The sequence below is a fragment of the Lagenorhynchus albirostris genome, chromosome 3, assembly GCF_949774975.1.
Source record: "Lagenorhynchus albirostris chromosome 3, mLagAlb1.1, whole genome shotgun sequence".
Lineage (NCBI taxonomy): Eukaryota > Metazoa > Chordata > Mammalia > Artiodactyla > Delphinidae > Lagenorhynchus > Lagenorhynchus albirostris.
In genome coordinates, this window is record NC_083097.1 from 89,335,345 (window position 1) to 89,351,811 (window position 16,467).

The 16,467-nt window shown below is 39.8% G+C and overlaps 1 long non-coding RNA gene across 1 annotated transcript in view; it reads right to left on the reverse strand.

Moving 5' to 3' along the window:
- Window positions 1–16,467, reverse strand: part of LOC132516983 (uncharacterized) — a 151,646-nt gene that overhangs the window by 65,134 nt on the left and 70,045 nt on the right. The window lies entirely within an intron of this gene.

A 16,467-nucleotide genomic window follows, 5' to 3' on the forward strand; every position in this document is an offset into this window, starting at 1 on the left:
GACAAAATATATGAAAGAATGGTTTGCAAAACACTGGATGGAAGGCAACAAAGGACAGTAATCCTTGAGAGATGGGAAGCAAATAGGTAAGCCCTACAATTGCCCCAGCTTACTGCCGAGAAAGTGTTTCCAGGCTGTGGAGCACTGAGAGGAAACCCAGTTAGATTCCAGCGGCTTCCTAGCGTTGAAGAGATGGAGCTGGGTGTCTAGAGCCATCAAAGTGATCAGTGGTCATAGTGTAAAAGAGAGAGGAGCGCTGCACAGCGTGGAAATTCCAAAGATCTGGAGACAGTCTGCCTCAGTTGAGGTTTGAGCAGGGCATGCCTGTGCAAAACTATTGGAGTTAAGAGAAAGAAACATTCAAAAAGATTAGAGGTAACAGCATCTGGCACTCACACAGGGCTGGGAATAGTGTCTGTTCTTACCAGTCAGGTCAGAAAACCTCAGAATTCATGGAGAACTAAAAACAATACACAGAAAAGTCTTGCCTCAGTAGTGGGAATAAATAGCCCTAAACTGGACTTACTCCAGTTCTAACAAATCTTAAGAGCAAGATCAGAAAGGATAGAACAATTGCTAAATAACTACATTCCAGAGTAAAGCTCAAGTATTCTTGTAGGCATACAAAAATATCTAGCACCCAAAAAGATAAAATTCATGAGATCTGGCATATATAAAAAATTACCAGGCATGGGGGAAAAAAAAAACTAGAAAAATAATATCCATAATAAGGAGAAAAATCAATCCACCTAAACTGACACAGATATTAGAATTAGCAGATAAGGTCATTAAAACAGGTATAACTCTATTCCATAAGTTCAAAAAGTTAAGATATAACAAAGACCCAAATCAAATTTCTAGAGATTATAACTACAATGTATAAGATGGAAAATATACTGGATGGGGTTATTGGCGAAAGATTAGTGAACTTAAAGACATAGCAATAGAAACTATCCAAAATGAAAACCAGAGAAAAGATAATTTTTTAAAAAAATGAGCAGAGCATCATTGATCTATGGAACAACTTCAAGCAGACTGATATTTGTTTAATTGGAGTCTTGAAGGTGAAGGTAGGAGGACAAAAATATTTGAGGAAATAAGGGTTGGAAATTTTCTAAATTTAATGAAAACTATAAATCCATAGATCCAAGAAGTTCAATGGACCTAAGATACAAGAAACATGAAGAAAATGACAACAAGTCACATCATAACTGCCTGCTCAAAACCAGTGATAAAGAGAAAATATTAAAAGCGGCCAGAGGAAGAAGTTACATTATGTAAAGTGGAACAAAGATGAAGATGATAGAGTCCTCATTGGAAAAATGCAAGTGAGAAAAGAGTGGAGCAACATATGCAAAGTACTGAAAGAAAAAACTATCAACCTAGAATTCTATACTCAGTGAAAATATCTTTAAAAAACAAAGGCAAAATATCATTATTTTCATACAAAAAAAAAAAAAGCTAAAAGTATTCACCAGCAGACATACCCTATAAGAAAATTTAAAGATAAAGTTCAGGCAGAAAGAAAATGATAACAGATGGAAATATAGATATACAGAAAGGAAGGAAGAACATCAGAAATGGTTATTACATGGGTAAATATATATAATTTATTTCCTTATTATTTGTCTTTAAAAAATAAGTGAGTGTTTAAACAAAAATAATTTTAATATAATGTGTAGCTTATATAAGAAGTAAAGTATGTGACAACCACAGCACAGAGACCAGAAAGGAAGAAATGGAAATGTGCTGCTTAAAGGTTCTTATACCATATTAAAGTTGTATAATGTCAATTGACAGCAGACTGTGACAAGTTAAAGATGTGTACTATAAACCCTAAAGCAACCACTAAAATAATAAAACAGAGTTATAGCTAATAATTTAACTAAGGAGATAAATTGAAATCATAAAACAACTTAAATAATCTACCATAAGGCAGAAAAGAAGGAAAAAGAGAATAAAGAAGAGATGGGGAAAATAGAAAACAAATTACAAGATGATGTATGTAAATCTAATCATATCAATAATCACATTAAGTGCAAATGACCTAAACACCCCGATTAAAAGGCAAAGATTGTTGGACCTAAATAATTGCCCAGAGAGGAGCCAGTGACTCCCTGGGGATTCAGCACGGCTCTCAAGATTCAGAGCATCTGATGTTTGGCCAGAAGTTTCAGCAGCATGCAGAGGGAGTGACATGGAATCCTCAATGTCCTGTCCTAGGGAGAACCTGTCCTAACTAAAAAATATTACCATTTTCCCAGGTTTCCTACCTGTATCCTGGGCCATCTCTAAGCCTGTCCCCTAGGCAGAACTAGCAATAGTGAGGGAAGTGGTGACAGTGGTCATCAGTGCTCAACTTTTACTGAGCACCTGTTCTGTCCCAGTTGCTGTGCACAAAAGCTCAGAGTGCAGTCCCTTCTGAGTAGGTGCAGGACCATAGGTGGTAGCCTCTGCTGTGGCTTCCAAGGCAGAACATACTCCTTATCACAGTTGGCTCTGGGCATTTTGTGAGCCTTTTCTTAGCCAGGTCTTTCTCAAGGTTAAAATATGGAAATAAGTACTAAGCTTATCTCCTTATCTGAATATATCTTACCCATTTAACTTGACTTTGTGGCTGTTTGTGTGTGTGCATTTTAGATATCATCTACTGAGTTCTTTCATGAGTCAGAACCGTTTTAAAAGCCTAATGTGGATTAACACATTTAATCCACATAAGAACTCTGTGGGATAGTAGTAGTATTATTCTCACTTAAAGATGAGGAAACTAAGGTATAGAGGGTCTAAGTAACTTGTCCAGCTTTTCAGAGTTAGTAAGAAATGATGGAGATAGGATTTGCATCCATGAGCCCACACCCAGTTCATCATAAGACTAATGAAACTGAATGAGGGTGAGGACATAATTGGCTGGGAGCCAAATGACTTTGCCAAGTGAAAAACATTCTGTTTTGCGGTCACAGAGTCCTTAAAATGTTTGCTTCTTGGTGACAACCCGTATCAAGTGAAAGAAATAGAATGGCTCATTGTACAGCCATTCTGATGACTTGAAAAATAGCCCTGAGCTCAGTGAGTACCAGCAATGCCAGCTCCCCCAGAGGGCCGGAGTAGACTTCCCTCTCATCTCTGCCAAACTTCGCTCCTGGGAGGAGTGGGGTCTGCAGTCAGTGGGAAAAGCAGGCACTGGAGTCCTGGCCAGAGGAAGATTGCCGCCCATTGCCCAAAGCTGTCAGAGAGAAGAGGGACAGGCCTGAGCCTTGTTCTCTGAGACTCTAAGGGAGAAAAACAGAGGAATCTGATTTCCAAGTAAAATAAGAACTAGAAGGAAACACCCCAACATTTCAATAGCGGGTACCTCTAGTTGGTGGTGGTAGCGTTATTATGAATTTTTCTCTTTATTGTTCTTTATTTTCCATATTTTCTACCAAAAATCTACAGTCAGTGTTATAACCTTTAAAACAATAAATGGTAGAAAAACATAAGTAAGGATTTTCTGGCAGAGTTGCCAAAGGATAAAATTGCCTAGAAATATCAATAGCAGGACTTAGGAAACACATATACACACAAGCTGTTAACCAGGAAGGATAAAGTTTGAATGGGCCTCATCAGAGGTAGAGAGATTCCTTTCACAGGAGATAATCAAGGATAGGTCAAAGGACCTTTTGATAGAATACAAGAGAGAAGATTCAAGCATCTGCGGGGAAGTCAGTCTAGGACCCTGCTACTCAAAACATGGTCCATGAACCGGCAGCACAGGCAGTTAGACATGTAGAACCTCTGGTCTCCACCCCAAGACACAAGAATCACCTGAGAAGTGTTTAAATGGCTCAAACGTGGGCACTTGCTCTTCAGTAGTGCTAGATCAGGGGCTATGTTTGGGACCTCTGGGCTCAATGACATTTCAGAGCCCTTGCAAGTTAGGGAGTCTGAGCATCTCAGCTTTCCAGCCCCTGGTGGGCATACCCTAAGAGCCAGGGGCTTATTCCTATCACAGATGTCAGAATTCTGCCAGCCCAGCCACCTTGGGCATCCTCTGCTCTTGGGTGTATTTCATGGCTTTTATCCTTACCAGATGGGACTTCCAGTCTCCACCCTCCTCATGGTGTTGAGTGGCTTTTCAGTTTGCTCTGCCTCTGTCTTTGCCAGACCCCCACCCATGGGCCTGCTGATGACTTCCCCTTTGCTTCAGTTCCACCGTAAGCCAATCTTGTTGGAGCAGGAGTGAGAGCTATCACCTCAGTCCCAAGGTCTGCAGGAAGGAGGTGTTTAGTTAAGTGTCCCACCTAATTCATGACACTGGAGAGGGTCAGCCTACTGTTCATCAGAGGGTTCTAGGGGTGACCTATGAATGTCTGTGTTGCCCCCCTTAAAGTGCAGTAAGCGCTAACCTTCCTTCTTTCATATTGTCCCGTATGACTGTTCTTGTGTCTGGTCCCGAGGTCTGACTGATTCCTCTTCCTTATATACCTCAGAATCTCTCTAGAACCCAAAGGAAATGAACCAGTCATATGTGAGCACCTATACTGTGCTGGAAACTTTATCATACTTAATCTTACCCTCATATTAAGAAGATGTTACTAATTGCTCTATTTTTCAGATGAGAAAAATGAAGGACTAGAAAGATTAAGGAACATATTCAATACTACACAACAAGTAAGAGGCAGAGATTTGATCCCAGAACTGGCTGATCTCAAATTTCTATGTTCATCGCATTGTCCCATCCACCATCCTAAATTCCCAGCTGGCAGCTGGGTGGCCAGAGGACCTGCCAAGTTCTAGCTCCACTGAACTAAAGAATCCTGTGTAACAAGATGGAGACATTTTTGTCTGCCAAAATTCCAAGGCTAGGGGACCGTGAAAGACAAAGCAACCTGGTGAGGTCATGGGGTCACACATCAGTGCACTGGCTTCAGAGAGCTGCAGAGCATGACAGACTGGCTCTAGTGGAAGGGGAGGGTGGAATGGCTAGGGAACGGGAAGCTGGCAGGTGGTCACACCCTCCATGAAATTTATCATCTATCTCTCCAATTGGACTGGAAACTCTAGGAAGACAGAAGTTTTGTCTGTCTTGTTCACTGCTGTATACATAGCACTTAGAACAATAACTAAAACATAGTAGGTGCTCAATAAATGAATAGATATGATTGCCCCCTGCCCCTTGTCCCAACAAATATTCAATAAAGCTACAAAAGTTATGATATACTTTGTGTGACTGGATTTCTTATGAAAATTGATGAGGGACTGGGGTATTGCACCTGTGGTTTGGTGAGGACCTAAATTGCATAATGTATGCAGGAGTAGAGATAGAGAATAGAAACAAGCCTGGAAACGAACAGCAGTTGTGGTGAGTCCTCACTCATCTCCAATTGTGAGCACGGAGATTTGAGGAAAGTTTACCTAAACCTCAGAGTAGAAAAACCCCCAAGTGACTCATGGAAGACCTCTAATAGACAAATGTTCTAGATGACAACTATGTCCTTCCTAATTTTTAAATACCAAAAAACGTCCTTGCCCTGCATGCTTATTGGACCAATACCAAGAGTTTCCAATATAGGGACTAAAAACTGTTTTTTCTTGGGCACTAGGGCTTGTTTTCCCTGTTGTCCCCTCTGGTGTTCATTCTCCAGAAGAGCTAATTTAATCCAGTTGCTGCCTAACTCTGGTCCATAGCGTTTTGTATTCAAATCCATGTTGTTCCCTAGTGACCCACACGTCTTGAGCTCAAAATCCAGGACCATGACATGAACCCTCATTTTTCTCTGGCTTTTGTCTTGGCTCTAGTGGCCCTGATTGATGGTCTGTCTGCCTCACCTTTTGCTGCCCACAGCCTGATTGCAAAACACTCCTAGGGCTCAGGGGCACAGGCTGCAGACCGCTGCTCAGTTGTCTTCATCTCATGTAATAATCATCACTGCATCAGGCATGCTCTTCCCCAGGCCTATGAGTAGCCCAAGATTGGTGCTTTCTTTTCATATTCTTCACGCTTTCTGTGCATACACATAGCATGTGCTCAACAAACATGGCTGACCAAGAAGATGTTTGATCACTCTCATTTTTAAAGTCCTGTAGGGCAGCAGTGGTTTTCACATAACTTGACTCTAGGTAGAGGGATCCCGAAGGTAGGGTGAAAGCTCTAATTTCTTTAGTTATGCCTCTGCATAATTTTTGTGCTATCAAGTTTTCTTCTGCACCAAAGATTCCACTTCCACTTAAATTCAGTAAGGCCTTAGTAAAAAAACAAGGCATATAGACACACATTCCACAGAAGCCTAGAAACATAGTCCATGACTTTGAAAAAAGAAAGAAATCATTATCTTTTTTTTTTCTTCTTATATCCTATGTATTAGGTACACAGTGATGATGAGCAATAGCAGTGTTAATGAGAGTAGATGCAAATGATGAACTATTATGGACCATTATTATGTTATTGTGATTTGCATGATTCTACTGTTGATGTCTAGTAATTAAGAGACTCAAACTCAACTATAAAGTACTGGATATTAAGGGAAAAAAATCACATAGAGGAAAGAGCAACTCAGTTTTAAAATTTTGGCAGATCTTTGAACAGGTGTGCTTGCTGAGGAGCTATGCAGAACTTACATGTGGGTAGCTGCGGGATTCTAGGAAGAGCGGCAAAGTGGTAGAGGGTTTTGGTGATGATAAACTGTAGACTGCATTGAACACTACTCTTCCCATTGCAGGGACAGAGTGGGAGGTTCCTATCTTCAATGTGCATGTCCTCATCCTTTGTCTTTTGGCATCCTGTGACCACTCTGAAATGATCTCATTCCAATTTGCTTTTTCCTTCTAGAATTCCTCCCCTCCCCCACCCCCTTCCCTGCTGTCTCCTTTCCTTTCCTTCATCCTTGAAATGCAACTGCTCTCCATGCTGCTATTCTCAGCCCTCTGCTCTTTTCTTTCTATACCTTCACTCAGAGACCTTATTCACTAACAAGGGGTCAAATACTACCTCTAAGTTGTTAACTTCCAAATCTTTATTTCCTCTCCTAGCTCCTCTTCCCAGGCAAGGGCACATATTGTCTACCTGATTTCATACTTCATTTCCAAATGCTGTGTTACTTAAAGCTCAGGATGCTTCAGATTGAACCCTGCCCAAATCAGCTCCTTTCCCCAAAGTCTCTCTTTCTAAGTAAGGCGTCACTATTCCCTTAATTCCCAGCTGTCCCTCACCCTCCATATCTAATCAGTCCTCGAGTAACATGCCGTTGGTCTTCGCAATTCTCTCATCTATCCCGCATATCCATGCTCATTTGCCACTGCCAGAGTTCAGGATCTTATCCTTATTTGGACTATTCAAATAGTCTCCTATCTAACCTCCCTGGCCTTAATCTCATACTGCCTCATTCCATCCTAAAATTTGCTGTCAAAGTAACTTTTTTCAAATACCACTGGGATTCATCTCCTTACTCAAAAATCTTATGGCTCCTCATTATCCATTGACTAAAGAACAACTCATACAATCCTTCACTAAACAAATATTTATTGAGTACCTACTACATGCCAGGCACTTGCACAGTGCTGAGGATTCAGCAGTGAGCAAGACAGAAAAGATTCCTGTTTTCAAGGCTTTGCCTTCTAGTAAGAAGATAGGCAGTGAACAAGTAAGCAAATGAACAAGATAATTTAGTGCTGTGAAAGAAATGAAATGCAGTAATAGGTAGACTGAGTTGCTGGGTAGAGAGGGAATTGCTTTAACAAGTTGGTCAAGGTGAACCTTTTGGAAGAAATGACTTTGTTTGCAGGCCTGAATAATGAGCAGGACCTGATCATCTGGAGATCTAGGAAGAACATTCTAAGTAGAGAGAACACTAAGTGCAAAGGTCCTGAGGAGGAAAGGGAATTATTTGTCATTCTTGGCCCTCTATCATGTTGACCCAAGTTAGCTTTTCAGTGTAATCTCATGTAACTTGTCCACACAATACTCAGGTTCCAGCAATATTATTTACCTTACTTTTCTCCAAACATAACTTTGCATTCCTACCCCATGTTTTTCTCCATTTTCCCCATTTCATATAGAAAGCCCTCCTCTTTCCTATCTATGACTGTTTAAATGCAGCAAATCCTGGTTCAGAGGTCACCCCTTTTGCAAAAGTATCACAGATCACTCACAGCAGAAGTCTACATTTTTTCCTCATTGAAATCTGATTGCATATGTTGGGACCTCTCATGTCTTACTTGCTATATCCAGATAGTTCTATAGGGGGCTGCCTTCCCAGAAAAGGTATTATAATTTGAAATATGTAAGTCAAATCAGAACTTCCTCATGGAGATTATATCATGATGATGGTTATACTCCCATTTAAGGACCTGATCGCTGGTATACAAGGAAATGTTCCAAAACAATAAATATAAGGAACTCTAATAAATCCATATTCTATCTCAGAGCTATTCAAACCTTATTTTTAAGCTCCCCAATGATATATACCTGAATTTTCCACTATATAAAGCATAAAGGCAGAGCTGGTCGGGTCGAATCAGGGAAAGGAGATCCCGGAGTCTCCCTGCTCAGCTTCTTTGCCTCTGAAAGGAACAGTTCCTCCATCTCCACCCTTCACCTCTATCCAGTGAGCCCCTGAGACCTCTGTGGAACCCTAGGGCTTCCAGAACATGATTCAATAATGCACAGTCTTACCCAACATAAAGCATATGTAAATCAATTCAATTAATCTCATATTTTAAATTTCTTTAGAACTCTAATGGAGGCTTTGAGGAAGTCCACTGCTAAAGGCTTACAGAAAAGAGCTAGCTAGAGTATTTATACGAGAGTTTCTGAGGTCCTATCTGCATTCACCTTTGTTTAGCCAATTCCTCTTTTTCCTTTGAGTCTCAAATTCAGTGCCATTTATTCCTGAAAACTTCCCCTGATGCCAAGCCTGGGTTAGATTCCTCTGATACGGGTTTGTGCATCACCCTGCACTTTCCTAACTGCAGTTCCCTATTGTGACTGCTTGTTACACTGTAACTGTAGCAGTAGCCAATCCACTGGTTTTCTTCTTCTTTTTTTGTGCTTTATGAACATAATTGTTTATTTGCTATGTGGAATAAAGATTAGGGAAGGGAGACACAAAAGTTAGAGCACCAGTTAAGAAGGTACTGTATTACAAGGGTACAAAATAATAGGAAAGGGCAATTACAGAGGTAGTTAGAAGAGAAAGCCAATTCAGGAAATTGTGTTTCTTTCTAACTGATAAGACGTCCAAGAATTTTATTTTTTTTAACATCTGTATTGGAGTATAATTGCTTTACAATGGTGTGTTCATTGCTGCTGTATAATAAAGTGAATCAGCTATACGTACACATATATCCCCATGTCCCCTCCCTCTTGCGTCTCCCTCCCACCCTCCCTATCCCACCTCTCTAGGTGGTCACAAAGCACCAAGTTGATCTCCCTGTGCTATGCAGCTGCTTCCCACTAGCTATCTATTTTACATTTGGTAGTGTATATATGTCCATGCCACTACCTCACTTTGTCCCAGCTTACACTTCCCGCTCCCCATGTCCTCAAGTCCATTCTCTACATCTGCGTCTTTATTCCTGTCCTGCCCATGCCCCTAGGGTCACCGAACCTTTTTTTTTTTTTTTTTTTAGATTCCATATATATGTGTTGGCATATGGTATTTGTTTTTCTCTTTCTGACTGACTTCACTCTGTATGACAGACTCTAGGTCCAACCAACTCACTACAAATAGTTCAATTTCATTTCTTCTTGGCTGAGTAATATTCCATTGTATATATGTGCCACATCTTCTTTATCCATTCGTCTGTTGATGGACACTTAGGTTGCTTCCATGTCCTGGCTATTGTAAATAGAGCTGCAGTGAACATTGTGGTACATGACTCTTTTTGAATTATGGTTTTTTCGGGGTATATGCCCAGTAGTGGGATTGCTGGGTCATATGGTAGTTCTATTTTTAGTTTTTAAAAGAACCTCCATACTGTTCTCCGTAGTGGTTGTATCAATTTACATTCCCACCAACAGTCCAAGAGGGTTCCCTTTTCTCCACACCCTCTCCAGCATTTATTGTTCTAGATTTTTTCATGATGGCCATTCTGACCAGTGTGAGGTGATATCTCACTGTAGTTTTGATTTGCATTTCTCTAATGATTAGTGACGTTGAACGTCCTTTCATGTGTTTGTTGGCAATCTGTATATATTCTTTGGAGAAATGTCTATTTAGGTCTTCTGCCCATTTTTGGATTGGGTTGTTTGTGTTTTTGATATGGAGCTGCATAAGCTGCTTGTAAATATTGGAGATTAATCCTTTGTCAGTTGCTTTGTTTGCAAATATTTTCTCCCATTCTGAGAGCTGTCTTTTCATCTTGTTTATGGTTTCCTTTGCTGTGCAAAAGCTTTTAAGTTTCATTAGGTCCCATTTGTTTATTTTTGTTTTTATATCCATTTCTCTAGGAGGTGGGTCAGAAAGGATCTTGCTGTGATTTATGTCATAGAGTGTTCTGCCTTTGTTTTCCTCTAAGAGTTTTATAGTGTCTGGTCTTACATTTAAGTCTTTAATCCATTTGGAGTTTATGTTTGTGTATGATGTTAGGGAGTGTTCAAATTTCATTCTTTTATGTGTACGTGTCCATTTTTCCCAGCACTACTTATTGAAGAGGCTGTCTTTTCTCCACTGTATGTTCTTGCCTCCTAAATTAGGTGACCATATGTGCGTGGGTTTATCTGTGGGTATTCTACCCTGTACCATTGATCTATATTTCTCTTTTTGTGCCAGTACCATACTGTCTTGATTACTGGAGCTTCGTGGTATAGCTTGAAGTCAGGGGCCTGATTCCTCCAACTCGGTTTTTCTTTCTCCAGATTGCTTTGGCTATTTGGGGTCTTTTGTGTTTCCATACAAATTGTGAAATTTTTCCTTTAGTTCTGTGAAAAATGCCATTGGTAGTTTCATAGGGATTGCATTCAATCTGTAGATTGCTTTGGGTAGTATAGTCATTTTCACAATGGTGATTCTTCCAATGCAAGAACATGGTATATCTTTCCATGTGTTTGTATCTTCTTTAATTTTTTACATCAGTGTCTTATAGTTTTCTGCATACAGGTCTTTTGTCTCCTTAGTTAGGTTTATTCCTAGGTATTTTATTCCTTTTGTTGCAATGGTAAATGGGACTGTTTCCTTAATTTCTCTTTCAGATTTTTCATCACTAGTGTATAGGAATGCAAGAGATTTCTGTGCATTAATTTTGTATCCTGCTACTTTACCAAATTCATTGATTAGATCTAGTAGTTTTCTGGTAGCATCTTTAGGATTCTCTATGTACAGTATCATGTCATTTGCAAACAGTGACAGTTTTACTTCTTCTTTTCTGATTTAGATTCCTTTAATTCTTTTTCTTCTCTGATTCCTGTGGCTAAAACATCCAAAACTATGTTGAATAATAGCGGTGAGAGTGGGCAACCTTGTCTTGTTCCTGACTGTAGTGGAAATGGTTTCAGTTGTTCACCACTGAGAATGATGCTGGCTGTAGGTTTGTCATATATGGCCTTTATTATGTTGAGGTGGGTTCCCTCTGTGCCTACTTTCTGGAGGGTTTTTATCATATATGGGTGTTGCATTTTGTCAAAAGCTTTTTCTGCACCTATTGAGATTATCATATGGATTTTATCCTTCAATTTGTTAATATGGTGTATCACATTGATTCATTTGCATATATTGAAGAATCCTTCCATTCCTAGGATAAACCCCACTTGATCATGGTGTATGATCTTTTTAATATGCTGTTGGAGTCTGTTTCCTAGTATTTTGTTGAGGATTTTTGCATCTATGTTCATCAGTGATACTGGCCTGTAGTTTTCTTTTTTTGTAGTATCTTTGTCTAGTTTTGGTATCAGGGTGATGGTGGTCTTATAGGATGAGTTTAAGAGTGTTCCTCCCTCTACTATTTGAGAAGCATAGGTGTTAGCTCTTCTCTAAATGATTGATAGAATTCGCCTGTGAAGCCATCTGGTCCTGGGCTTTTGTTTGTTGGAAGACTTTTAATCACCATTTTAATTTCAGTGCTTTTGATTTATCTGTTTAAATTTTCTGTATCTTCCTGGTTCTGTTTTGGAAGGTTGTACTTTTCTAAGAATTTGTCCATTTCTTCCAGGTTGTCCATCTTATTGGCATGTAGTTGCTTCTAGTAATCGCTCATGACCCTTTGTATTTCTGCAGTGTCAGTTGTTAATTCTCCTTTTTCATTTCTAATTCTGTTGGTTTGAATCTTTTTCCTTTTTTTTCTTGATGAGTCTGGCTAATGGTTTATCAATTTTGTTTATCTTCTCAAAGAAACAGCTTTTAGTTTTACTGATCTTTGCTACTGTTTCCTTCATTTCTTTTTCATTTATATCTGATCTGATCTTTGTGATTTCTTTCCTTCTGCTAACTTTGGGTGTTTTTTATTTGTTCTTTCTCTAATTGCTTTAGGTGTAAGGTTAGGTTGTTTATTTGAGATGTTTCTTGTTTCTTGAGGTAGGATTGTATTGCTATAAACTTCCCTCTTAGAACTGCTTTTGCTGCATCCCATAGGTTTTGGGTCATCATGTTTTCATTGTCATTCATTTCTAGGTATTTTTTGATTTCCTCTTTGATTTCTTCAGTGATCTCTTGGTTATTTAGTAGCGCATTGTTTAGCCTCCACGTGTTTGTATTTTTTACAGTGTTTTTCCTGTAATTGATATCTAGTCTCATAGTATTGTGGTTGGAAAAGATGCTTGACATGATTTCAATATTCTTACATTTACCAAGGCTTGATTTGTGACCCAAGATATAATCTATCCTGGAGAATGTTCCATGAACACTTGAGAAGAAAGTGTATTCTGTTGTTTTTGGATGGAATGTCCTATAAATATCAATTAAGTCCATCTTGTTTAATGTGTCATTTAAAGCTTGTGTTTCCTTATTTATTTTCATTTTGGATGATCTGTCCATTGGTGAAAGTGGGGTGCTAAAGTCCCCTACTATTATTGTGTTATTGTCAAAATCTACTGTCAATTTCCCCTTATATGGCTGTTAGCATTTGCCTTATGTATTGAGGTGCTCCTATGTTGGGTGCATAAATATTTACAATTGTTATATCTTCTTCTTGGATTGATCCCTTGATTATTATGTAGTGTCCTTCTTTGTCTCTTGTAATAGTCTTTATTTTAAAGTATATTTTGTCTGATATGAGAATTGTTACTCCAGCTTTCTTTTGATCTATTTGCATGGAATATCTTTTTCCATCCCCTCACTTTCAGTCTGTATGTGTCCCTAGGTCTGAAGTGGGTCTCTTGTAGAGAGCATATGTATGGGTCTTGTTTTTGTATCCATTCAGCCAGTCTATGTCTTTTGATTAGAGGATATAATCCATTTACATTTAAGGTAATTATTGATATGTAATTCCTATTACCAATTTCTTAATTGTTTTGAGTTTGTTTTTGGAGGTCTTTTCCTTCTCTTGTGTTTCCTGCCTAGAGAACTTCCTTTTGCATTTGTTGTAAAGCTGATTCGGTGGTGCTGAATTCTCTTAACTTTTGCTGTTCGTAAAGTTTTAATTTCTCCGTCCAATCTGAATGAGATCCTTGCTGGGCAGAGTAATCTTGGTTGTCGGTTTTTCCCTTTCATCACTTTAAATATGTCCTGCCACTCCCTTCTGGCTTGCAGAGTTTCTGTTGAAAGATTGGCTCTTAACCTTATGGGGATTCCTTTGTACGTTATTTGTTGCTTTTCCATTGCTGCTTTTAATATATTTTTCTGTATTTAATATTTGATAGTTTGATTAATATGTGTCTTGGCATGTTTCTCCTTGGATTTATCCTGTATGGGACTCTCTGAGCTTCCTGGACTTGATTGACTACTTCCTTTCCCATATTAGGGAAGTTTTCAACAATAGTCTCTTCAAGTATTTTCTCAGACCCTTTCTTTTTCTTTTCTTCTTCTGGGACCCTATAATGTGAATGTTGGTGTGTTTAATGTCCCAGAGGTCTCTGAGACTGTCCTCAATTCTTTTCATTCTGTTTTCTGCTGTGTGGTAGTTATTTCCACTATTTTATCTTCCAGGTCACTTATCCATTCTTCTTGCTCCGTTATTCTGCTATTGATTCCTCTAGATAATTTTTAATTTTATTTATTATATTGTTCATCGTTGTTTGTTTGCTCTTTAGTTCTTCTAGGTCCTTATTAAACCTTTCTTGTATTTTCTCCATTCTATTTCCAAGATTTTGGATCATCTTTACTATCATTACTCTGAATTCTTTTTCAGGTAGACTGCCTATTTCCTCTTCATTTGTTTGGTCTGGTGGGTTTTTATCTTGCTCCTTCATCTGTCTTCTCATTTTGTTTACCTTACTGTGTTTGCGGTCTCCTTTTCGCAGGCTGCAGGTTTGTAGCTCCTGTTGTTTTTTGTGCCTGCCCCCAGTAGGTGAGGTTGGTTCAGTGGCTTGTGTGGGCCCCCTGGTGGAGGGGACTGGTTCCTGTGTTCTGGTGGATGGGGATGTATCTTGTCTTTCAGGTGGGCAGGGCCACGTCCAGTGGTGTGTTTTGAGGTGTCTGTGAACTTAATATGATTGTAGGCAGCCTCTCTGCTAATGGGTGGGGTTGTGTTCCTGTATTGCTCGTTGATTGGCATGGGGCATCCAGCACTGGAGCTTGCTGGCTGTTGGGTGGAGCTGGGTCTGAGCGTTGAGATGGAGATCTCTGGGAGAGCTCTCGCTGATTGATATTGCATGGGGCTGGGAGGTCTCTGGTGGTCCAATGTCCTGAACTTGGCTCTCCCCTCTCAGAGGCTCAGGTCTGACACCAGGCCTGAGCACCAAGACCCTGTCAGCCACATGGCAGGTAGGAGACAGGTAAATATGCAAGTATCTCAATGGCTTCTTACGTGATGGGGACGATGTGATCCATGAAGGACACCAACTCAAGTCTCACAGCTTCTTTTTAGCCAAAATTAGTCTTCCAGTTTCTTCCTTTTACAGTTAATTGAAATTCTTTGCAGTGGGGTAGGCAAAATTTGTTTAAGTCTCTCTTGACTCTTGCTATATCTCACACTTAGTTCTGGGATATTGAATCAGGCAGTGAACTCTCTGTGCCTCGGATTTCCTTTCGTGCAGCACCTCCTCACCTCAGAGGTCCAGTCAGGTGTGAGGAAAGGGCTGTTGCTCACAGGCTGTGCCCCTCCAATGTTTTGTGAGCTCCATGTGAGCAGCAACTATACCCATCTGTTCACCCCATTAGTCCCAGTGCCACCAATGCATGGCACAAGTTCAATGCTCTGGTATCTGTTGGATGGATGGATGGATGAACATAGGCAAGGAGCAATACAGGACAGGAGAAGACAAAGAATAGGGCCTTACCAGCCAGTGCCCACCTGCAGGCACCCTGATGCCATGTAGATAGTGAGCACCCTGCTGTATTAAGGAGTGTTGTTGAGTGCCCTTCATACCTGTTTTTCTTCCCTTCTAAATCATAAGCTTATTGGGAGGCTCCAACCACAGTTTATATCCAAACCCCTTTAGAGAACATTTAATGTTTGCTGCCTAGTATTCATCTCCTTTTAACAGTTCCTTTTGGCAAGTACTCCTAGTACCTCATCCAGCTGCTGTCAATGCACTAACCACACTGCCAGCTCCAGGGTGGGTCCTAATTGCTTTAAGCCAATCAGCATATTCTGTTTCCAGCAGCCCACAGTGATTGGCTCGAGAAGAGGCACATAATCCAATTAGAGTCAATGAGCTGTCAGCAGCTTTTAGCTGGGGATTCTGGGAAGAAAGAGCTCAGCAGAGAAGTTATAAGTACAAAACTTAGCTCCAGACTGGGTCGGAGTCCTGCTCACATGGCTGTGTAGCTGAAAAATCTTAAAAGTTAATAAGTTAATAGTACTTAATCTCTTTGTGTCTCAATTTCTTCATGTGTAAAATACATATAATGAGATTTTATATACTATATACTCTTCCCGCTATATCAATCTCTATCCCTATTGCTTAGAAAGGCACCTGAGATGAATATTAATTATCTTGTTTGTAGTGAATATTTTACAATGTATACATATGTCAAATCATCATATTGTATACCTTAAATATATACAAAGAGGAAAAAAGAAAAGAAACGCACCTAACACACAGATCAATGGATAGTAGTTGTCATTGTTTCCACTGTTGTCATTTTTGATATTACTCCACAGGTTATGGCACTGTGTAGATGTGAGGCTTTGGGCTGCAGACATCAAACCAAGTGGTCTGCTACCCTCTGTTAGTCAGTTTTGCTTGTGCCATATCATTTAACCTTCATTATGACCTCTAAGATAGGCATCTATGATAGGTTTATCCCCTTTGTAAGGATGTGGAAACTGATGCTTAGAGGGATTAAGTGATTTACCCAAGGCCTAGAGCTAGTTAGGGGTGGATTTGAACCCTCCACCTTCTGACACAAAGACCTGTGTTCTTTCTACCACATCCTTTACTTCTCTCCAAGGGAG